Genomic DNA, 27,028 nt, shown 5'->3' on the forward strand with positions numbered 1-27,028 from the left:
GTGTACTATTACAGTTCTATATGCCATGTCATATAGCTGTGCAGACACTGACATCCATATAAACAGAGTAATGCAACTGTGAAACAGTTAAAGTAATACAGTAGTGTGGAAAGGTTCACAACTGTTGCTGTCCAGGCCAATGCCTTCAAATTGTACAATAGTAAAACCAGACTGGGCCACAGGATACTAAACAATCAACAGTATGTAATGCAGGTGTATAGTTCATCAGCCTCTATCTACATTCTGTACAATATCACTAGGTGTTGAAGATTTCAGTTGACCAAATGGGATGCAACTGTTACATAACAAGGCATAACTGGCACCATCCCAAGCACACTGACAAACAGAACAGTCTTGTATGGCAGGAGGTAGTAGGCTTGCATTAACCCAATATATGTGAGTAATGTAAATATTGGTAAAGTATACAGTACTGTACATCCAGATACCTTAAGGCAGCTCACCCCTGATACCCCCACATTTTGTAGCAGCCTAGATCAGTTATGGTGCATCCCCCCTAGGTTCAATACTAGAGGCCCATATACCACTGTTAAATACACTGGCCTGTGGAGTGCATAAGAGCACACATGTATTATTTTGGTGTAGCCCACACATATATGCCCCCAGCGCCACTGTATGTGTGGTGGATTCAACAGCAGTGAACTGATGGCAGCAATGGTAGTGTGATATACACACAGCCCACCACAGGACAACCCCTGACATCATGTCACATGTGCAAAGCTTGGTATGTATGCGGAGGACAGAGGCAGGAACACAGGCCCATAAGATGGGAAACTGTTGCCATACACTAAGCAAGTTGCTGCTGTTACAGGATAGTCTGCATCATACCTTTAGCCAGAGAATTGAGGTTAGAAACATAAATGGATGTAGACATGTACTGATAGAACTCAGCACACACACTGCCAGTGACATATCTGATACAGGACCTGTGTGGTGGGCAGAGAAAACATGATAGGCACACCTCTGGCCACCAACAGGATAGGCCTACAGTTGACAGCTATGCAGACAGACTGCATTCCAAGGTAAACTAGTATGTACACACACACCCTGTAACACCAGTACTATACAAAGCATAACACAATTCTACTCACACTCTGTCTGTAGTTCTGGAACTTCCTACAAATATGTATCTGGCCTAAGTGTGCTGGTTCCCCTGGAAGAGGTACTGCTACCTGCTGTCTGTAACACTTATTCCCACTCACAGGAAGGATGCCATCACACAGGAAAGGTAAAGGGACCACACCCACATAATGTAGGGATTTATAGTAGTTGGTTGCCATGATAGTGCTAATTGGAAACACTACACAGCAAGCTGCATGCAGTTATTTTTTTCTCAAAAATCTTTTTATTGAATTATAAAATATAACATAACAACAAACATCAAAACATTGTAAATATAGTCATTTATGAGTTATTTGAAGTTACATAACATATATAAGCATATTTCAACTCATGAATGTGAAAATTAAAGAAAACAACAGTATATACAATATGTACAAATGGTGACCAAGGTGCAAATGATTAAATGATATTTTACTCATATGAGAAAATGAAGTATGAAGGTAAATAAATCCTATTAGTGTACTAAGACAAAAAAGTAAAAACTATTAATCAAAATTAATAATATAGAGGACCTTCTCTATAGTTTTGTTATTTAAAGCCATTTTTTGGGACTCTTCAACATAGATTTTTGTGCAAAAATGTACGAGTAAGCCATTGTTCTAAAGGCATTCCAATTCAATTTAGTGCGATCAAGCCAGTTTTTGGTAATGTAAAGTTTTATGAGACAGAAAATAAATATGAATACATGTGTGTCTAATTTAGAAAGATGTAGCGAGGGTATGTGAAGAATTGCTGTTTCCCAGGATAAGGTGGATTTGTGATAACCCATTTTCTGTAACCTTACCTTCAAAGAAGTCCAAAGTTTATGTGAATAGTGGCAATACCAAAAAATATGCAGAAGGTCAGCTTTTGGAAATGAGCAACAGGGACAAGAGGGAGACTTACTAGCATCAAATGTATTAAGTTTGGAAGGGGTATGATATGCATTATTATTTATCATTAATTGGGTATAGAACAATTTCTTAAAAGGTGAGTGTTCCAAAGTGTTTCTAATGGCCAAGAGTTTTTGTTTCTCAGTTAACTGAGAATTATGTTTATCCTAGAAGTTGGAAAAAAGACATAATGAGTCTTGTATGAATTTGTTTAATAAGTTATATGATTTTGATAGCATTTTCTCAGTAAGTGATAATGTTTTATTTATTGTATCTAAATTATTAAGATCTTGTTCTTTTGGCTTATTAAGAGCGCATTTAGCCATAATTACATCCCTTAATTGACGTAGAATTATAGTATATTTACAATTGACTTTCAGTATATTCCGCAGATTAGTCAGGGACAAATCATTACATTTCAAGAGATCCCAAACATTCATATTTTTGATGAGGGTAATTTGTAAAATTAAATGGCATATTATCTAATTTAAGATTGGGGTTCAGGTGAAGAGGTTGAAGTAAATAAAGACTATTATCAAGCTTGACAAGTTTCAGTAGCTTCTGAAATGCTTTGATCTTTTGTTTTAGGAAATTCGAGATTTTGAGTGTGTTTATGATATCTATAGAGATGAATGGAATGGCAGCAGGGTTAATGTTTTTGGATATGATATATTGATGCCATAGCTTAACCCAAATTGGAGATTGATTGTAGTTAATATTGTTCAGTTTAGAAATGGAAAGAAGTTTGTTGGCCGAAACAACTAAATAATAGAAATACAAATTTGGCAGACCCAAACCACCCCTGTCTTTAGAAGTAGATAATTTAACATAAGAAATCCTAACTGTTTTAGGAAACCACAGAAAATTAGCTAGTTCTTTATTAACTCTATCAAAGAAAGATTTAGGAATGATTTGATCTGAGGAATTGAATTGATAGAGGAATTTAGGGAGAATATTCATTTTAATCACTGCAGCTTTGGATAAAAGTGATAGGTTAAGTAGTTGCCATCTACGCATATCAAGCATTATTGATGTCCATATTTTATTCAAGTTATTTTGAAATGTAGATAGGTTATTTTGATCCACATGAATACCCAGATATTTAACTCCATAAGTAATGTTAAAAGAAGATCCAGGAAATAGGTATGGTTTATGTGCCAAATAATTTAAAGGGAGAATATGAGTCTTTTGGGAATTGATGTGATAATCCGACGCAAGTGAAAATTTCTCATTAGAGTTGACCAGTTTGTTTAGGCCTGTGATAGGTATTTGAAAGTATATTACTAAATCATCCGCAAAAGCTGAGAAGGGTAAATTAGTGTTCAAGATCCTAGGAATCCTATGGAATGTATTTTGTGTTATGTATAAAAGTAATGGTTCTAAATACAAATTAAAGAGAAAAGGAGATAAAGGACAGCCCTGTCTTGTACCATTAGTAATCTTTATAGGTAGTGCTGTAGATCCATTAATATACAGTCTGGTGAAGGATTCTTTATATAAAGTTTTGATTAAATTTATAAATGAAATAGGAATATTAAAACAGGTCATAGTTTGAAAAAGGAAGTCCCAACACACTCTATCAAATGCTTTTGATGCATCAAGAATCAATGCATATAATGGGTTATTATCATTTTCCGTGCGGTGTATAATGGATTCCATAGTCAGAGTGTTGTCCCATGCATGTCTATGAGATGTAAAACCTGATTGGTATGGGGAGGTTATTGATGTTAAAACTTTCTTTAGTCTATTAGCCAAAATAGAAGATACAATTTTAATGTCTAAATTGATTAATGAAATGGGTCTGTAATTATTGGGGTCAGTTTTGTCTTTATTATTCTTTAAAATTAGTATAGTTTTTGAGGTGTTCCAGTGGAGATCAGCTATGTCATTTATTGTAATGTAATTATAAACCTTGAACAAGAAGGGAGCAATTACTGACTTAAAAGATTTAAAACATTCCGGTGTGAATCCGTCTGGGCCCGGGGACTTACCAAGTTTAAGTTTGTCAATGGAATCCGAGATTTCAAGGAGACTTAGAGGAGCTGACAAAATGTTTTGTTGTTTTTCATTCAGCATAGGGAACATTATAGAACTTAGTAAACTATTTATATGACAATTAACAATAGGTTTAGAGTTTTTGGAATATAAATCAGTATATAATAGTGTAAAAAGTTGTAAAATTTCCTTGTCAGTGTTATATACTTGATTTTTGTATTGTATAGGCGATATTTTAGACCTATCAAAGTTTTTTTTTAATTATTCTTGTTTTGGAAGGTACTTGAGCCCATTCAGAGTAAGTTGCTAATAATCTTTGCTCCGTTATTGAGAGGTTATTTTGATGTAATAAAAGAAGTTCTTTTTGAGATTGTATAATTTGCTTATAATATGAAGGGTCCGAGTTTAATCTATATTGAGTTTCAAGAGGTTGAATCTTTAGTTTTAGTAATATTTCTTTATTATTAAATTGTTTTTTAAGGTATGAAGCCTTACCAATGAACATTCCCCTCAACCTAGCCTTGCAAGCAGCCCACTGTATATCATAGGGAATATCCGTTGAGTCTAGATTATTTTCCATTTTCTGAATTATTTCTATACAAGTTTTACCAATATCTTTATTAGAGTGCAAATTATTATTCAAAGTCCAATTATTTTGTTTGAATGTATGTCTATAATTAAAGTCCATATTTAATTTTAGTAAGATTCTAGAGTGATCAGAGAGAAATCTGGGCTCAATACTAAAGTCTAATAACAATTGTGATAGAAAAGTAGATATAAGAAAGAAATCTAACCTTGACCATGAATGATGGCATTTTGAGTAATATGTATATATATCTTTTTTATTTGAGTATTTAGTAAGTTGTAGAGGGTCTATAAGATTATAGTCTAATATTAGGTCTTCTAGCGCAAGGGAAGCTTGTTGATTATAAGAAGAGGAACAGCTAGTGCGGTCAATATCTGGGTTAATTACAGTATTCCAGTCTCCACCTACTATAACATAATGATCTTTATAAGACGAGAGAATATTATATATCTGTAAAATAAAAAAATGTTGATGGCTACAAGGTCCACAAATATTTAGCACCAAAAATGGTTTATCTAAATTTTGTATGGTGGAGGTAAAGTAGCACCATCTGCCCTCATTGTCATGTTTTTCTTCGATAATAATCCCCTGAAATATTTGTTTAATTATGATAGCCACCCCTCTGGCGTTAGAAGTGTCACCAGAAGCTATTATTTTTTTGATCCACTTTTTACTTTTTTCTTTGTACCAGTCATCCCTAGGAAAATGTGTTTCTTGCAGAAAACATATATTTGCATGTGATTTATACATTAAATGGAATAGTAAAGATTTCTTAGCTTTGTTCTTAATCCCTCTTACATTCCAGGAATCAATTATTAGTAAATTATTCATATGATTATCAAAGGTCTATTAAACGAAATGCAGGAGAATAAATTGTTTGTGTATGAAAAAAAGTGAAAAAAGGAAGAAGAAAAAGAAAAACAATAATTAGTCCTAGTACAACCATTATTATGCATAAAGGTATGATTTAAAATAAAATTAACTTTAGTCTCAGAATCTTCCCACTTCCCTACCCCAGTGCCTACCCACCTAAACTTATCTAAAGAAGGAAGATATAGATAGCTATATGTACGATGTGTATACTTGGTCACCAATAAATCCCATGTAACTAAAGAAAATTTGAGTAAAGTCCTGAGAAGGACTATAGTAAAGTTAACACAACTAAACATATTTACACAATAATCTAACAACAAGATGCCCGACATGCTTAACCCCATTCACATGTGTATTCACAGACTCCTATAAAGTTAATTAAAATTATGTCAAATAAAGAAAATATTGTTAATCTAACACTATAATATATATTTGCATTAATAGGTGTGTGTGAAACATAAATATCATAGTAGAATTTTAATACATCTAGAGCAAAGTAAACATGTAAGTAAATGTATTAACTAAAGAGAATATCTCAAACCCTATCATTTAAAAGTATCTAGAATAAAAAGTATTAATTTATTTATTTAAGATATAATACTTTTGTATCAATAAACCATATAATCAATAGATCTCTGACTAATAAAGTAATTATTGACTAAACTAATTCGTAGAACACAAGTGAATATAATTTCTTTTGAAAGTGGGATCACCATCACAACTAATATCAATCAACCAACTAGTATTCAATTTCAAGTCTCCCATCTGACATTGCATACAATAAAAAATAAGTAAAATATTGTTTAATAAGCTATCATATATATGGTTTCACTCTGAGTTAGGTAATGTGTATAGTGTAATGTATGTCAAGGGCTCAAGGAATCCCCTAACACATATGTTAAGCACTACCCAATCTAGTAAAATCTTATGACGTTTGATGTTTCTGTATAGAAAATGACATTTTAATCATAAATAAAGTAATGAAAAACAGACCCTAGCCCACATCCCTCTGTAAAATAATTTGCCAGCTTAAGCCCACTGTGGAAGGATATTTACATAGATTTAACTCTGAATTCATTTAAATATGCACGAAGGTATAATCTATAAAAGTACAGTTATCCTAAAGGCTTGAAGTGTTTGGTGTACTTAGGGAACAAAACAGTAGGTAAAAACCTTATAACATAAGGTTTAACAATGTCTTTTTTGAAAAAACAGTCTCAGAGGCAGCGAAACCTCAGCGCATACACAGAAATCCTCTCGAACATGGAACAAGCCTCTCAAAGCGCGTAAAGCATCCGATTCAACTTACGCGGGGGAAAAACACACTTACGTGAATGAACAGTAACATGACAGCCAGAAAAGAGTCTCCGACGATGGGAATCCACCTTTTACATAAAGCGAGGCCTCAAAAAAACAGGAAGCCACACACTAAACAGTCAGAAGCGTGTAAAGGATTCAATACATCCAGATCTGCGATCGCTTCCAAGCCAGACAGCTACAGCAACAGGATACTGATTCTAAACAGCTTGCCACTGCCATGATGAATGAATCTTTGTTTTCCCCATACCACGGCGCTAATGCAGAACCACATATGATGAAAAACATTGTCCATCGTATTCCAGACACAAATCAAGAGGCTTCAGCAAGGTTAGTGGCATAATATCAGTACTAAAGTCTGGATAATGCAGCTTCCATTTATGACAAGTGACAGTTTAATATTGAAAGCAATGGTTCCTTAAATATTTAGGCTTTGATGATTCTCAAATACTGTGTAAGCAGTATATATAAGTATTACAGACACTAGAGTATATGACTAATCTAGTTATTTTCAAGCATATGACTTTCTTATAATAAGTCTGTACTGAATTTTCATTTTGTGAAAAGTCTGTCATATGGTCATTGTAATTAAACAATACATATTATGATATGTTGGTTTACATATCTAACAGTAAATGTACTTACAACAGTTAGATGAGTTACTTTTGTGCAGCTGTATCAGGAAGGATCTTGAATAATTTTAGGAAGATGTCTTTTGCTTCTTGTGGATTTGTAATTATATGTCTCTTGTCATTGTAGTTGAAAGATAGAGTGTTTGGGTAACTCATACGGAACTTGATTTCCCATTCTATCAGATCTGCACAGTATGGATATAGCTTTTGTCTAATCAGTTTTATTTGAGGAGGTAAATCCTGTGAAAAGGTCAGCTTATGTGAATTCCAGATAAGATGTTTTTTACGTTTGGCTGCTACCAGAATACTTTGGGTATCTTGAAAGTTTAGTAGCTTTGAGTAGATAATCCGAAGTGGAGCTGAATCTTGACAGGCACGCAGGGCTCTGTGTGCTCTTTCTACAATTAAGGATTTTGAAGTTGTCTCACAGTTAAGTAATGCCTCAAATATTTGTTTAGTCACTGATAGTAAGTTTTGATTTTCATAAGATTCTGGTAAACCTCTAATTATTATATTATTTCTATGACTTCTTGCCTCTAAGTCCAGTAATTTAGCTTGTACTTCTGTAATAATGGTATCTTTGGATTTTAGATCTAGAGCTACAGTATCTGCTCTTATTTCCAAAGCTAAATATTTATTTTCAAGAATGTCCATTCTTTCATTTATCTGTTTTAAGGTTTTACCAAAATCAGTGAATTGAACAGAAAAACTCTGTATGGCACTCTGAATGGGTTGTAATGCCATCTTTAAGTCTTCCAAATGAAAGTTAGAGTCACTTTTATCTTTGGCACTTACTTTAATGTTCTCAGTAGTTTGTTTAGTGGTTCTTAATCTTTTAGAGCCAGTGTCTTTCTCTGGAGAAAGCATAGAAGAGAATTTGACCTTGGTTGTCTGTGTATCCATGGTATCAGAGTTGCCAGCCATGCCCAGGATAGAGGTGTGAAAACAGGATGCTTGACACAGGGTAGAGCTTCTGGAGTGCACATGGCAGGAGACAGTTGAAGTCCAAAATTTGTCTGAGGTAAATTATTAAAAAAATTTAAACTTTTTTGAAAATAAATAAGTTCAGAATGAAGGAATTTTGTCAGAGATACTTTCTATAAAAAAAAACTGTGGAGAAATTACGCTTTAAAGTTGTTAAAATAAGCCGGTAATGTCAAAGCTGTGAGGAGCTCAGTGAATAGGGAGCAGTCTAGCCAGCGACCATCTTGGAATCCAAGCTGCATGCAGTTAACAAGTGTAGGACACTGACTGGTGCAGAGACCATCATCTGATCAAGTGCATCACCTACAAAAGCCAGGCTGCAATCTAGTCTAAACAGCTCAATCCATTCACAGGAGAGATAAAGCAAGCAAGCTAAAACAAAAGCGGAAAAAAAGAAAAATCTCAGAAAAATTACAGCTGAAAACGTAGCCATCTATGCAGCTGCCAGTCATTAATACATCATTCCCACAGCAGGTATGTGAAGTATATGTACATGTATTAGAATGTAGTACCTGGTCCATTGTAATGTTATAGATGATGTGGAATGAGTTATATGTGCTAGCAGGTGTTGTTGTGATGATGGTCAACTGAACAACTGCAATGGACAATAGTGTTTGTCCATGTGGGTAGAGGGCCATAGCTGTTAACTGTGCAGGTCAGCACTGACAGACAGGATGTAAGCCATCATTGTGTGTGTTGTCTAATGGGGATTATGCATATGACGTGGCCAATAGCCGGTGGTGGAAGTAATACCAGTATGATGGACATGTGGGAGCCACGGACCACCACTTGCAGGATACCCAGGTGGATATGTAATGTAGAATGCTGGAATGCCATAGGTGTGTAATAGGGTTACCTGCAAACAGGCCCCACATATACCCTACTAATGTCAGGCCGTGTCCATATGTGGCACCTGTCTGTGTTGTAGCAAGGCAGAACAGTGCAGCTGTGCAGGAAGGTGTCGTGAGATTGTGGAGCTGATGTCTGAATGTACCCCACATATAGGTATGCATGTGTACATATGCCACATATATAATATATAAGGATGGTTTACCTTCATAACGACGATCTCAATATAATCAACCTTGCATTCACAAATATCGAAGTGCGAACATCCCTAACATCGAATTCCACATATCCGAATGATAAAATCTCGCCCCCTTTTTGACCCATGGTAGCACTGGTGTGGAGATGTGGTGCAGCCGGAAATGTCAAAATTCGACATTTATTCGACATTATAAAAGTTTTGCGGTTCTGGTTTCGCAGAAACAGGTCGACGATGTGGCCGGTCGATCATATATGAGTGATGATATGAAGGTAAACCTATAAGGATAAATGCATATCAGCATGTATGTCCAGAAATATGCATATACCCATGTGTAGACATATATGTGTACATATATATAAAATCACAGATATCTACACATATATAGATGTATAACTATATGCAAATGTCTACATTTGCACAAACACAAACAGATATGTATGGAAAGACATGTCCCCTATATCACTACCACAGTGATATGTGCTATGTGCGAGGCAGCAGCACACATATAGCAATACACACAGATATCTACAGGTGGTGGTGTGTGCACCAAGGATGGGTATATCTCATGTTCGTAATGTCCTAGCAACACAATGCCCCCGTCTGTGAAGTATGCAATGGGAATATGGGGAAATATGGCAGATACACACGTGGAGGTGGTCAGGATTGGTAGATATAGAGGAAAGTCTACAGGGGCGGTATGTGACACATGGGGTGGGTAAACACCATGGATGGTGTGTGTGGTCCATGATGTGGATGCCCCATGGTCCCTATTGTGGGTACACTGGGAACAAGGCTCCGACCAACTGCCACTCACAACAGCAGTCCATGTCCTGAAGGTGCCAGGTCTGGCGGCTGAGCACGAGGTGCATATTGGCCATGTGAATGTGTACTGGGTGCCTCAGACTGATGTAGCACATCCCTAATGTGTCTGTGGAGCCTGGTATGGAACAGACCCTGGACCTGACCTCAGGGGACAGGAACATGTTGGTGTGTTCCCTGGGGGGGCAACATTCCCGGAGTGATTCCACCTGATGATATTTATGTAACAGTACATGAAAAGGCCCCAGTTTGGCACACCCATGTAGTGTGGACAGGTATCCTTGTCAGATGGGTGTCGAGAGGTGGATCAGCTGGCCAATGGAACATATACATGTTATTGTGTCACTGTCATAGTACATATGTTGGTAGTAATAGTCTACACAATCCTAGTACATGTACAACAGCATGCATAGAACCCCCCAATAACACAGACTGTCAGATGTGCAGCAATCTCAGAGTAGCCATTCCATTGGCATATATGTAACCATAGCGGCCCTGACAATGGCATGCAAGTGAATAGTCTGTAACAGGCCAGCAATGCTAGTGTCCACACAGTGGACATGGCTACAATCACATAGCAGAAGGTGTGGTACAATACAGAATCTGTCCAAATGGTAGTTAAGCTGTAGCCATACCTAATGAGTTTTGTGTATAGTCTGTTGAAGTTGATATGGTGGGGGGTGACAGAGATGTGTATTATGAACTGTATTAACCTTGCCATATGAGTCGCTTAGGCCTGTTTCCATCCTCATGTTTTTCAGGCAAGATGGCACAAATCAGGTTGCCCATGTATTCAGCAGAGGAGAATGAGGTCATTATCAATCATCTGGTTCAGCATTGCCAAGTCCTCTTTGGCAGGACAGCACATGACCAGCAGGAGCGGACTGCCCTGTGGAACAATCTAGTCCACAGGGTCAATCATGTCAGCCTGCATAACCACAGTTATGAGCAGGTCCAGCATCATTGCAGTGACCTGCTTCACAATGCCCATCGGCATGCTCCCACAGTCTGGGGGATCACATCACCATGGCAGGCCATGTCATCCATTCCCCTTGACACGTGTGGAGGAGCTCCTGGCCAGCCACATGGCACCTGCCCATCTGGAACACCATCAACCACTGTACCTCTTCGTGGAGGTGGTCCTCACCCACACACCAGCCAAGGAGTGTGCAGGTAAGGACACAGGGCACATCAGTAGACCACTGTTGTGTAAATATCCGCAGTGGTACAGGTAGATCATGCATATCTGATATGTAATACAAATATTGTGTTGCTGCATTGTAGTGATAAACAGATGTCAAGATGTGGTAGCATTGTGAGAATTTATAGTTGATGTATGGTAGTACTGCACCCAGCCTGTAGCAGTGACACAGGTGTGGCCATTGACATTGCATCTCTCACCCACTTATGTAGGTCCCTCTGGGGTAACAGCAAGGCAGTAGTCTGTAGATGGTGAGTATGTCTTATGCAGATGCATGCCAACACACCGGACATATAATGGATGTTATAGTCCATGCACACATCTAACACACCTACCCTGAATGTATGCTGTACATATGCATGTATTGTTGCTGTGAAATGCATGGTCTCATATGGGAAAACATGATGGGGTATTGAAAGGGTATGTCACACACCTGTATGACAACTAACATCCTGTCACTGTGGAATGTGTCCACAGGGTGTAACATACTGTTGGTAGACATGGCCTACAGTAGTGGCATGTTCTAAACAACACTCATATACAGTGCAACATCACTGTATATACCTGTAGGGCAATGCCAACTGCAGAGATGCACTATGGCATATCGCATTACAGCAGTCCACATTATCAGCTTGGTCTAAGCTGCAACATGTGCTGTTCAGTGTATGGGACACTGCAAGCTGACACATATGTGTAGGGCTTACCTGTCATACATCTGCATAAATGCTGAGGGGGGGGGGTCTCAGCATGAAACACCAGTGCTCTGCAGCAGGGATCCTAAGGATGATATGAATGGCTCAATCTGCATATAGTCAGGTCCAGTTGCTGTGGCAGCCATAACCCTACCCACACTGCAATAGTGACAGCATTGTGTGAACACAATGTGATGTGCACATGGGTAGACCTTACAATCATGCAGAATAGGGGGACATGTGTAGGGTAGGCTGAACATACACTGGCAATTGCAGAAGGCCCATGCTGGTATACTGCTGCCATGAGAAGTGACTGCTGCAGTACACACAACAAGAAGTGTGATAAACCGCCATGATAAGGGTGTGCACACATATCCAAACATGGTGTGTATGCATTGCGGTCAGCAGTCACACACCTAACACAATCTGTAGACACTGCATGTGAAAGCACAGGACATATGTTACATACCGGGCTTGTGTACAGCTAAGATATGCAGTGCTGTGGTAGCACGGCAGATCACGGATGTGTGTGTAAAAGCAGTAAAGGTGTGTACACCCCCCATAGCCATGGCATACTCTGATAGTTCTCAATGTAAGCATTTCTGCAGTGGCCATACATGGTCTGTTGATGTTGACAGCTGTAAATCAGGCATCAGGCATTCACAAATAACAACAGTCCACATATCATCCCAGGTATGTGTTGCTGAAACACATAGGGGTTGTGAGAGGTACAGCTGGCATAACTAACTCAGTACTACACATTCCACAATGGGTTGGACACCTGTGAGGTGTGGTGCACAGTACATGGCAGGGTGCAGAACAGGTGCACAGCAATACTTTGTACATGGCTGCAGTGGTATCCAGGGGAAGGAGCATCACCTAGTCAGAGCACATGAATCATACACATGTATATCATTGCTAGCATGGTGTGAGTATAGCTGAACTGCATGCTGTTCTGTACCTTATGTTCTGCATGTTGGTAGATAGGTAATTGGAGGACTGTGTGTAGGATCATTGTGCAACCACACCTGTATATGTGTGTGTGTGTGTGTGTGTGTGTGTGTGTGTGTGTGTGTGTGTGTGTGTGTGTGTGTGAGTGTGTGCATTCTGGTGGTTAGCTAGTTTGCCTGCAGGGTCAATTTGTTGAAGTGGTGGGAGGCAGATGCATTTATGATGCATGTGTGCATGTGTGTGTTTGTGTGTGTGGCCATGTATGCACGTGTAATTGTGGGGTGTTCATAAGCCAGTATCCCCTTTGGAACCATGCAGTACATGGCCACATTGCACACCAGGAATACCTGTCATGTACTCACAGGACAGCAAATAGTATAATATGGCCTGTAGCATGGATCAGGCATCCAGAGGGAAGATAGACCCTAGGTACACACTTAATATTGCTGTCAGCAGAGAGGTCACCTACAGCCCACATATGCAGCTCTACAGATGCATTGGGGAAGTAATAGTCAACAGCAGGTAGTGTATCCCAATATTACAGCTGACACATGACTGGCCCGATGGAGCAGCATATCCGGCATGTACTGAGCATTACACACACAAAACACTCCAGTGGGAGCTATTATGGGTACAACATAGTAGCTGACACATATAGGAGCCATGCACATCACTCCGGCCATACAGAGGGTGCATACCGAATGACAGCATTGAGGCCATGTTACTCCACTACACACAGGTCAGGCAGGTAATGTAGCAACAGGCCTTGTATTGTACCTGCTTGTATGGGCATTTAGAGGACTGTGATGTCAATGAGTGGTATCAATGTGTGTATGTTAACAAGTGTGATGCAGGATGGGGTAATACATGGGCATTTACTTGGAACTGTCTGTAAAGCCATGGACAGGTAGATATTACGGAGATGTTTGTGTGTGTGTGTGTGTGAGTGTGTGTGTGTGTGTGTGTGTGTGTGTGTGTGTGTGTGTGTGTGTGTGTGTGTGTGTGTGTGTGTGTGTGTGTGTGTGTGTGTGTGTGTGTGTGTGTGTGTGTGTGTGAGTGTGTGCATTCTGGTGGTTAGCTAGTTTGCCTGCAGGGTCAATTTGTTGAAGTGGTGGGAGGCAGATGCATTTATGATGCATGTGTGCATGTGTGTGTTTGTGTGTGTGGCCATGTATGCACGTGTAATTGTGGGGTGTTCATAAGCCAGTATCCCCTTTGGAACCATGCAGTACATGGCCACATTGCACACCAGGAATACCTGTCATGTACTCACAGGACAGCAAATAGTATAATATGGCCTGTAGCATGGATCAGGCATCCAGAGGGAAGATAGACCCTAGGTACACACTTAATATTGCTGTCAGCAGAGAGGTCACCTACAGCCCACATATGCAGCTCTACAGATGCATTGGGGAAGTAATAGTCAACAGCAGGTAGTGTATCCCAATATTACAGCTGACACATGACTGGCCCGATGGAGCAGCATATCCGGCATGTACTGAGCATTACACACACAAAACACTCCAGTGGGAGCTATTATGGGTACAACATAGTAGCTGACACATATAGGAGCCATGCACATCACTCCGGCCATACAGAGGGTGCATACCGAATGACAGCATTGAGGCCATGTTACTCCACTACACACAGGTCAGGCAGGTAATGTAGCAACAGGCCTTGTATTGTACCTGCTTGTATGGGCATTTAGAGGACTGTGATGTTAATGAGTGGTATCAATGTGTGTATGTTAACAAGTGTGATGCAGGATGGGGTAATACATGGGCATTTACTTGGAACTGTCTGTAAAGCCATGGACAGGTAGATATTACGGAGATGTTTGTGTGTGTGTGTGTGTGAGTGTGTGTGTGTGTGTGTGTGTGTGTGTGTGTGTGTGTGTGCGTGTGTGTGTGTGTGTGTGTGTGTGTGTGTGTGTGTGTGTGTGTGTGTGTGTGCACTGTTAAGCAATGCTGTACAGGTTTTAAAGTGCGGTTATTGTTTTCCCCCACAGGTGGCCAGGTGGGTCAGGGTCCCTGCTGCACCCTATCTGATGTAGCTGTCCTTACAGACAGCAACAAACAACAGCAGAAAAGTGCGCCCAACATTACTTCTACCCAAAGAAAAACACAGTTGCACACTTAAGCCCGATACCAAATAACGGCCACACAATAAAGTCTGAAGGGTGCTCTCTTTATTATAATAAAATGTTTATTGGATGATTCATTTAGGGAGAGGGGGATTTAAGAAGACTGCTCACTTTGTTTCACTCATCTGATGAAGTCTTTGGGATTATGACGAAAACGCTATATGCATTTTGTTGCATTAAGTTGAATAAAGAGAGCACCCTTCAGACTTAACTGTGTGGCCGTTTTTTGGTATCGGACTTAAGTGTGCAACTGTGTTTTTTTTTGTGTCCATACAGACACCAATGATTATGATGATGATGATAATATTGAGGCACAGATGGGGTTGTCAGGGGCCGACACTGCTCCAACATTTAACATCCCTTTTTTAGCCACCCCACCCCCGCACACAGTTACAGTTCCTATACACACCCCATCACCACTGGCCATAGCAAAGGGACAGCTCACGTTAAGTGGCAGTGCACAAGAAAGTGTGGTAACCATGCCTACTGTGTCCAGTTGCAGCAGGCATAGCTGGATGTCTGGCAGGTAGCCACATAGGCGGATGTCCCCGGGTGCTCGTGGTAGGACTGCTAGACATCATGCCCTTGGCATAGGTAACATAGTTGCAACCAGCAGAAGCATGTTTCAGGCTGTAATGTCAGCACAGGCACATATTGAGCATTACACCAGACAGGGCCTTAGGCAGAAGAGGGCTGCACTCGCATCTGTAAGTGACAACCTCCTGAACTGTTGGGTGCCATCCATGCTTCTACTGAGCAAGCAGATAGATGACATAATGAGATAATGACCCTCATCAGCCGTGGTGTGTGTGCTTCAACATGTGGTGAGAATGCTGTGATGCCCACATGGATGAAGCTCAGCAACACCATCAGCTGGCACTCAACGTGGGCATGCTAGGACACCTAGGTGCTTTTGTAGTGGCAGTAGAAGCCCTGGCAGTGCAGGGTGTGTGCTGTCCACACCACACCACAGCAGGCCATGTACACATGGTCCTGGCCAGCCTCAGGAGGGATGTGGTACCAGCGGACAAATGTCATCAGCAGGTGAGAGTAGCACTTCAACACCTGTGCCTGCACATGTCTGTGGACCCCCTGGCAGGCACAGTCCATGTGTTTGTGGCCGGAGGCAGTGACCTGCACACCCTGCCTGGTATGGTCTGCAGCTGTCCATAAACACCTATGTAGGGCAGCCACAAGACAGAACTGTGTGCATGCATACCCACACACTATGCAAACACACCTAGGGCAATCTCATACCTTCACACACCACATCACCTCAGCCAGCTCCCCAGAGTACCCCCCTCACCTACACACATGGTGTCAAATGTATGGCCTACCCTCGGCTTCTGGCAGACCAACATCACACCCTGTGCATATGATGATACCTGTGCCCCATCCCTGTCATCCATACCATCAATGCAGGGACAGGTTGATATGGTTCTGATGCACACGGTGACTGCATACCAGTGTAACACAGTCCTGCAGTGTAACATGTTGTAGGGAGTGGAGTGTTAGACATATTTGGCAGGTAGTGTAGCCATCCAGCAATGATGCCTTCTAACTGTTAGTAACACTGCTTGGTTGTGGTCTATAAACAGATATGCATTTGTGTTGTAGGTGTACGTGTGTCAGCACGAGGATGGTCTGCAGTCATATTGCACCACAGGGTATGTCACTATGCTGACACCATGACAGTGACATATCTGGGGTACAGTCAAACACATTTTGCAAGTTACTGTACCGGGTACTGCCTGTGCCACATGGACAGGTGGCCCACTGAGGCGTGTATACACTGCAACCTGATATAGACCCATCCACATACACACACACTGTTACTTGCCAATACTGGGAGTAGACCCCTACCTAGCAATGTCGTGATAATGACATGTGTGGCTTACATTGCACAACCACTGCCTTAACCAGTCTGTATTCAACAGACCTTGTTCTGCCCAGCAACAAAATGAGTAGCCCTTTCAGGTCATGAACTCAGGGCCCTTTACACTGAAGTCACAACAAATGACCACTATGCCATGATCACTGTGGGGACAGCTGTTGTGTTACCAATATAGCTGCGAAATTGAGTGGTATTGAACACTTGCCTTTATGTCCTAGACTATGTAATCCTTGTCATTAATATGACTGTTGTATCACATATGTTGCTTTACCATAATGTACACATAGTAGATACATACGGTAGGATGCATGTGAGAGGGTATACACAACTGTGATGTTTACTCATGACAGGTATATGGTTATATACATACAGGTGTATAGATGTCTGCATGTACATACACAGGTATACACATGCATATGTCTGTATACACATCTGTATAGCGCTACATATATATGGTCATGTGTACACCTCTTCGTATGTACATATGTATACATATCCATACATATATGTATCTATGCATATGTGTATGTATTGGTATACATATATGTACATATAAATATACGTGTATATAGCTATATATGTATGCACATCCTATGTGTACAGATATGCCTAGTTATGTTGGTATATACATATATATATATATATATATATATATATATATATATATAAAACTATATGTGCATACATATCTATACCGATATACCTACTACTGTCAATATATCTGTAGATATTCATATGTATATGTGCATATGTATCACTATCTCTATATGTGTAGACATATATTTCTCTGTATATGTATATATCTGGGTGTGTATATAAATATATATATATATATATATATATATATATATATATATCCTGTTCGATTCTCAGTTAGAGCATCTTCTGTGTGGCGACATGCATGAATGGGTGTTCCTTCATTGAAGGTTGTGCGTTAGGCCCGGCAAGTCAGCACGTAAAATTCTACTGCCAATCATTAGTGGACCTGGAGTTCCGCTATGGCGCCCCCTAACCGGGAAAAAGCCGAAAGACACAAACAATATATATATATATATATATATATATATATATATATATATATATATATATATATATATATTATATATCTGGATGAGTATATGTACAGATATTCTCACCATATGTCCTGGACATGGAGTGTAGCTCTACCCCAGCCCCTGTAGTCCCAATGTTGTAGTGCACGTGGATGTCAGGTATGTATAGCAGGTATATTGGTAGATTATTGCTACTGTAATTGGGATTGTCTTCACAGATATGGTATGTGTGGGAGGTCACATCTGCTTTCCACATGTGTGCCATTGGCTGCTGACAGACATCCTAAGGACATCCTAGTAAAGTAGCACTGCTAGCATGTAATGCCCCCGTGGACTGCAGCACAGATCTTGACCAATATATGTGGACATTTTGAAACACTCTTTACAGTCCAGAGGTATACACAGAACCCCTTAGTGCTAAACATGTGTGCCATGCATGACAATATGGATGTTAACAGCCATGTAGATGGGTATAACACATAACGACTGGTATACATATGCCACCATAAGTTATGCATTCACACATCCCTGTCTGGCCTGACACATAATAACCACTGGTACAGGGGTGCCATGGCCACATACTACCCACTAGATATTGACATACATCTGTACAGCATCCCACTGCTCTGTCTGACATACATGACTGTTAAGGGATACCCAGCAGCAGAACATCCAGCAAGTATCTGCACATGGCATCTTACTGGATAAGTACACTAAGCTGCTAGACATGTAACAATGCACTGTGCAGGCTAGAGGCAGACTGACTCAACACTGGCCTACATCTCCTATGGAGAAATGCACATGTACCTGCATATATAGCAGGCTCTGCAGGCATGTTACAGCACAGTGTAAGATACAACTGTGTGAAGGTGCATAACCACATCCAATGTGAACATATACAAGTACAGTATATGGACTATCTGTTCAACACCATCCTCATATGTGCCACTCACAGACTAACCCTACATATACTGGGCTGCTACACGGTGTGGTCTGCTGACTGTCTGTGGTATGGGACATGTGTGTGTATGGCCCTACAAGCATGTAAGCCAATACGGGAACATACAGTGGAGCAGCATGTAACATCAGATAGGACGGGACCTATAACAATGACATCTACTACAGTCTGTACACAGGCTAAAGAATATATTAACAATACACACTGTCGACTTTCACCATAGTTACACAGACCTCAGTACTCTACAAATGACCACAGAATGTCCTGTAATCTTGTGAAATATTACTTATACTGTACATAATATGTGTAGCATTTTGATATCTCACTGGCTTGCTATCAGATATGATGACACTAATGATGGTGTACAGCACATATGCACCTCTTAATGCATGATATATGTACAGGTTGACAGAGTTGTGGCTGGAAGCACATACACAGGGCCAATATTGACATGTTGCTGTGATAACCTCATACATGTACTGTTGTAACAGGGTTTGTTGCAGCATGTGTCCTGTGATGGATATGACTTCAGTAACTGTCACTGCTTTCACATCTACAGACTGCAATCCTCACATTACCTTCAGCAGTTCACAGATATGTTCTCTGAGGGTAACACATGACACCAAGGGCACAACACAATGCCCAGTCTGCAGACGACCCTGCAGATGCAGATTCCTCATAAACATAGAACTGACATGGCAGATATTACAACAGGTAGGACAGCCATATCCTCACACACACACACACACTGTTAAACCAACATTAGTCCTCATGCAGTATAGCAGCACTTACAGTCTGTGGTCAGGTCAGGCACACGTCCCACATTCATGTACAGTGGCATGTGGATGTGTACCTGGTTTGTCTGGCCCATGTTGTGTACACAGAATGTTATCATCAGATGTGACAGTCCTGCCCTTATGTGGCAGGGCCAGGTAATAGACAGCAGGTTGACCCTGCACCTATGTTGATAGCATGTTACAGGTTTTCCCTGGTGTCAGTGGCATCTGTCCATACAGGGCATGTGTGTAAGGCATGGTATGCCCGTTGTGGATTACATTTGATGGAAACACAGTTGTTGCAGGCGTCCAGTGGGAAACATACTGAAGGCACACTGTCTGCAATTATGTGCCTATTGTACTGATGGACAGGGTGCCATGCCCTCTGTAGGCCACTGCATTCACACCATAGTTGCTATCAATCACCAATATGCAGTGTACTACACACATATTGGCTATTGCCTCAGCATGTGTGTGTGTGTGTGTGTGTGTGTGTGTATGAGACATGGGTTGATAGTGTGCTCTGGGTAATACTGGGATAGCTAAATGTGATTGCCAGGTCTTGATGTCACATGTATGGGTATGGATTTGCACCCCAGCCTCTTGGCTACTTCACAGCTGTTATACCTGTACAGTAGACATTGTGGTATATACACTAGGGCCACCATATAAGAAATTTGCAAAACTCACTCCACATTGGGCCCAGATGTCACCCACCTTCACACAGGATATGGGTTACACACGCACACACACACACCTGTCATGTCTGGAAGTAGAACCCCTCCCTAAGTAGTTTATTACACTACAGCACTACGCAGTTATAGTACACACCATGGTGATTACTGCAGGACTTTTTCCCCAAAGGTGTATATCACATTGGCTGACATAAGCAGGATTGCCAAAGTAGGGCATTTGACATGTACTGAGTGTGACTAGCCTAAAATGTATTTCTCCCTACACAGACAAACCATCCACAATTGATTTGTGTGGATATAGAACCCCTAACTGGGGTCTATATCACACTACAGCATGGTGTTGTTATAGGATGCACCACAGGGATTACTGGAAAACTCTTTCCCCAAAGGTGTATAACATATTGGCTGACATCAATAAGATTGCCAAAGTACAGCATTAGACATGTACTGAGTGTGACTAGCCTAACATGCATTGCTTCCTACACAGGCAGTGGAACACACACAAAACATCCACAACTGACTTGTGTGGGTATAGAACCCCTGACAAAGATCTATATCACACTACAGCATGAAGCTGTTGTAGGACACACCATGGGGATTACTGGGGGGGGGGCTCTTTCTACAAAAGTGTATAACACATTGGCTGACATCAGCAGGTTGCCAAAGTACGGCATTTGAAATGTACTATGTGTGACTAGCCTCTAATGCATAGCTCCCTACACAGACATTGAAGCACACACAAAACATTCAGAACTGCCATGAGTGGGTATTGAACCTGACCAGAGTTCTGTATCACACTACAGCAGTACACAGTTATGGCACGCACTACGGAGAATACTGGACTACAGCCTTCCAAGAGATGTATTTCTGGGTGGATGACATGAGCAGCCTTCCTAAAGTTGAGCATTTAACTTGTAGAGAGTGTGACTACCCTAAAAAGTGTTGTTCCCTACACAGACAGTCAAGCACACACTTGCCATGTCAGGGATCAGAACACCTATCTAACTACTTTATCACACTACAGCAGTATGCAGTTACAGGACACACTATGGAGATTCCTGGGCTACAGCTTTCCCAGAGGTGTATTTCATGGTGGATGATATCAGCAGCCTTACCAAGGTAGAGCATTTAAATTGTAGGGGGTGTGCCTACCCTAAAAAGCATTGGCTTCTACACAGAAAGACACAGTTGCCAACACTGGGGTTAGAATTCCTACTTAATTAGTTTATCACACTATAGCAGCATACAGTTATGGCATGCACCACAGAGATTACTAGCCTATCCTTTCCCCCAAGGTGTATTTCACAGTTGATTACATCGGCACACTTGCCAAAGTGGACCATTGGAGGTTGTAGTGTCTCTGAATTGACTCAAAAGCATTGCTCCCTACACTAACAAAGGAACACACACACACTTGCCATGTCTGGGAATAAAACTCCTATCTAACTAGTTTATCACAATACAGTGGTATGCAGTTACAGGACGTGCTACAGAGATTAGTGGGCTACAGCTTCCCAGAGGTGTATTACTAGGTGGATGACATCAGCAGCCTTGCAAAGGTTGAGCATTTGAATTGTAGGGAGTGTGACTAGCCTAAAAAGTATTGCTCCTTTCACAAACCGACAGACACACACACACACACTTGTCATGTCTGGGAATAGTACTCCTACCTAACTAGTTTATCACACTACAACAGTACACAGTTACAGGACAAGCTATGGAGATTACTGGGCTACAGCTTCCCAGAGGTGTATTACTAGGTGGATGATATCAGCAGTCTTGCAAAGGTTGAGCATTTGAATTGTAGGGAGTGTGACTAGCCTAAAAAACATTGCTCTCTACACAGATAAACAGACTCACACAGTTGCCATGTCTGGGAATTGAACACCTACCTAACTAGTTTATTACACTGCAACAGTACGATGTTATGGTATATGCCACAGAGAGTACTGGGTATATCTCTCCCAAGGGTGTATTTCACAGTGGATGACCTCAGCAGATTTGTCATAGTAGGGCTATGGAGAGGGCAGTGTGTGTGCATGGGCCATAACACATTCACCTAGAGGTTGACACGCCACATGCGGGCACACACATGGTCATATTCCACAGGTATGTGTATTTAGCTGCTAGATGACTACTCCCTTGTACAGTCATGTTTCACAGCTGGCACGTGCACCAATAGTCTGTAATGCTGACAGATACTGGTGGCTAGTATTTGCAGTGAGTGACAGCTGAACTTCATGTGGTTTGGGGCCCTTTGGCTGTGTGCTAGGTGGGACAGGACTGGATGGCTCCTTGTCACAGTCACCCTCTTCCACACATCTCTGAATGTCTACCTTTGGCTTATTATAGTGTGTTGTCCTTACATATATGTCTGTATTCCTATCCACTGTGTGTGCAAGGCATGCGTGGTGCATGCCGACGAGTGTCTGCACTAACAACTGCAACTGGCAGATATGTCTTGTCCACTGGTGTTTGCAGTCATGGCCTTCATCTGTTTAAGTGTGTCAGCATGCCCAGTATGACCTTTCAGTATGTTGTTGACTGACATTGCCTTCATTTCTCTAAGTGTGTTAGCATGCCCAGTATGGCCTTCTGTATTTAATGTGTGGATTGACTCCAGGTAGTTTGTACTGCAGTGCTGACCTTGGTGTTGTACACCGACAGGTGGCATGCTGTTTCTGCAGATTATCCATCAAGCATTTGGCAGCGACTGTTCCTACATGTCTGCATAGTATGGGGGGGGGGGGCAGCTCAGCCGACTATGTCTACATTTCTACACAGGATGGGGGGGGGCACACCTGACTGTTATTACATTACTACATGGGGGGCACACCTGTTTATTTCTACATTTCTGCACAAGGTTGGGGGGCACACCTGACTGTTATTACATTACTATGTAAGATGTGGGGGGGGCACATGTGATACTTGTATAAATTTGCTATGACTGTACTGGTGTGTCAGGTACTCAATTTCATTCTGTATTGCTAACTATCGTGCTGACTAGAGGCATACCAGTGTACTACAGATTGTGACTTTGGTTGCTCTACTTATTATTGTCTGACTTCCTACCCTTCAGAACTAACATCCCACTCCCTGCCCTGCTGTGGTCTGCCTGTGTAGGCCTGGGGGGAAGGTTAACCATAGCCATCATTCAGAGGCCATAGCAGAGGCTCTGTTTGGGTTTCTCTACACCTGTCTGCTGGCTGAGACTGTTGTTGGGTATGTGAAACATCCTGACTGGCATGTGTGGGTCATATGGACACAGATATCATGCAGTACATTTTCTGCAGTGGGTTTTGTCACCCTGTGTAGTACTGGCTACTCTGGTGACTCCAGTATGTGTTACAGATGGTGCCACTATGGGTGTCTACTGTCTGCTGCCATAACATTCAGCCACCCAGTTCCCTTGCATGCTCACATCCATACCATAGCTACAGGTAACAACACATTCTACTCCATTTGGCAATTGGTAGGTTGATTGACTTACCTTGAAGGTGTGCCAGACTTGAGGATGGTGCTGGTGGGCTGCCTATATTGGATGCACATTGTACACTCCCTATACATGGTTGAGCACAGCTAGTGTCGTGTTAGGCATCCCTTTTACTATATGTGTGAGTCAGAGAGAGGTGTCATTCCCTGGGTCCCTACTGTGTCAGTGCATGTGATATGCATTGCCTCTTTGCCACAGCCTCAGCATACTGGGCATGCCTCCATTTGCCTATTGGGGCAGGCTCAGGTTGTTCCTCCTCCGAGTAACTCCTGTGCCTCTGCTGGCCTTGGCATTGGTGGGGGGCTGTGTGACCCTGCCCCATGCTGTTCCTACTGCAGCTGTTTCCGCAGGATCATATTGTGTAGCATAGCACATACCATAACAATTTAGGTACATGTAGCTGGTGAATATTGCAAGGCTTCACCAGATGTGTCCAGATACTGGAACCATGACAAGATCATCCCAAACACATGCTCTATTATAAGTCTGGCTTGTGTGTGTGCCTCATTATGGTGTTCTTGTTCAGGTGTGTGTGCATTTCTGATGGGTGTCATCAGCCATGGCTCCAGTGTGTACCCAGTGTCCCCCACTAGGTGACCGTAGGGGATGTCCCCAGGTACAGCTGCATCAGATGCCATATGTGGGAATTGTCATAGCTTCCAGGGCAACCAGCACACACATTCATTATAATGCCCTGGGCATCACATATGACCTGGCAGTTGATGGAGGTGATGTCTCTGTGGTTGATGTAGGCCCTACCCTGCTGACTGGGTGGTGCTTTGATGCATATGTGCATTTAGTCTATACCAGGGTATTCTGCTATTTGGTGGAAGAGACACATATTGCTGGTCAACACCTCACGAGTGTTGAAGAAATATACGTGCTCACTGGCATGTGCTGGGAATATTCTGGATGCTGATGCCTGTGAGATTTCCATGGTATCCCCAGTTGTGCTTTGGGAGGTACCTGTGGCTAGTATATTTAGGCCTACACATACCTTGGTATCCACTGGGATGAGTTCCCCTCGGTCAGTTTGGTGTGTCAGGTGTGGCTGGCACAGCTCAACAATTTGCTGTAGGAGGTCTCTGTCTACCCTATAGTGCTCCACTATCTCCTGCTCATGTAGCCCCTGGTAGGTTACCCTGGGTCTGTACACTCTTCTCCGACTCCTCACCATTTGTTGTTCAGCAGCATTCACATCCTCACCACCCTCAGCCTCTTGCACATAGGTTCATAGGTTTATACTAGGCTATCTGCCCTAAGGCATTTATAAGCCTAGCCCAAAGTTATGTGGCTTACGCCACCCCTTATGTTAGAAATAATGTGCCCATTAGTTTGTTGTGCCTCTGTCCAGCAGTGACACAGAGATGATTCCCGGGATAAACCTACGATCTCCCATCCACCGGTCAAGATTTCTCTTGAACAGAGCCAGCGAGGTGCTCTGCCTCACATGGACCGGGATTTTATTCCACAGCATGGGGAGTCTCTGGGTGATAAATCTATCCCTCCAGCACATCCTATTTATATCTGTGCTAAGGTTTAAGTCACTTGCTCTAGTGGTTCTGGTGGATTTGGATTTTTTGAGGTGGAGCATGTCCATTAATTCCGGGTTGGTCATGGCCTTGTATGTCAGGCACAGGTCACCTCTGAGCAGATGGTATGCGACTGAATAGAGCTGGAGTTTCTTCAGTCTGGCAGCATATGACAGATTTTGGAGTCCCTTTATCCTTTTGGTGTGGAACTTTTGGGGTCTCTCCAATTGCTGCAGGTGTCGGGTGAGATACATCCCGAATGGGGCATTGTACTCGATCATTGGTCTGATAAGTGAAGAGTACAGGGGAACAATGACCTCACTTGATCTGGATGTGAATCCCTTCATGATCAGATGGGCAATGTAGAAGGTCTTTCAAACCACTTTATCAATGTGAGTGTCAAACGAGAGGCCACTGTCAACCTGGGTACCCAGGTCCCTGATAACCTCTTCTGTGCTTAGTGGGTTGCCACCTATATGGTAGCTTGGGGTTACCTTGTTTTTCCCGAAGGGTATGACTATACACTTTTTTGCATTTAACTTCAGGCCATGGCTCTGGCACCAGCTATCAGTTTCCGTGAGACCCCTCTGAAGGATGTCTGTGTCCAATGTACTATCCACTATGGCACCCAGCTTGCAGTCATCCGCAAACTTTGTCAGCCATAGTCCTCCTATGTTTGCCTGTACTTCTGAGAAGTAGATGCCGAACAATAGGGGGCCAAGGACTGATCCCTGTGGGCCACCACTTGTAACTTGCTTGGAGTCTGACATGGCTCCAGCAACTCTAACCCTGTGGGTTCTGTCCTTTAGCCAGTTTGCAACCCATCTTGTGACATATGGGTTTACATTTAAGCTGGTAAGTTTCTCTAAGATACCCGAGTGGGGTATTGTGTCGAAAGCTTTTGCAAGGTCAAGGTAGGCTGTATGGACTGCCTTTCCCTCATCAATGGCCTTGGTAACTGTTTCGAAGAAGTCGACCAAGTTCAAAAGGCAAGATCTGCCCTTGACAAAGCCAAACTGGGTTGGGTCCAAGGTCTGCAAATCCCCTATGTCCTTGTTTATGAGTTCCATTATGATCCTCTCCATAGCTTTGCAGACCAGGCTTGTTAAGCTTATGGGGCAGTAATTACCAGGGTCCGTAGAGGCACCGCCTTTGTGGAGTGAGACCACAGTTGCCGTACGCCACTCCTTGGGCACATATCCCGTGGTAAGGCTAAGATTAAACAGCTGCCTTATGTGCGGGTTTAGTTCTTCATTGAGTTCATGTAGCACACAGCCGGGAACACCATTCGGTCCCATTGATGCTGTGTTTTTAGCTTTAGAGAGAGCAGCTTTCACCTGCGCATTTGAGATGTCTGGGAGGCTACACTCTGTTG

The sequence above is a fragment of the Protopterus annectens genome, chromosome 4.part1 (assembly GCF_019279795.1).
Source record: "Protopterus annectens isolate FY-2018-M chromosome 4.part1, PAN1.0, whole genome shotgun sequence".
Taxonomy (NCBI): Eukaryota; Metazoa; Chordata; order Ceratodontiformes; family Protopteridae; genus Protopterus; species Protopterus annectens.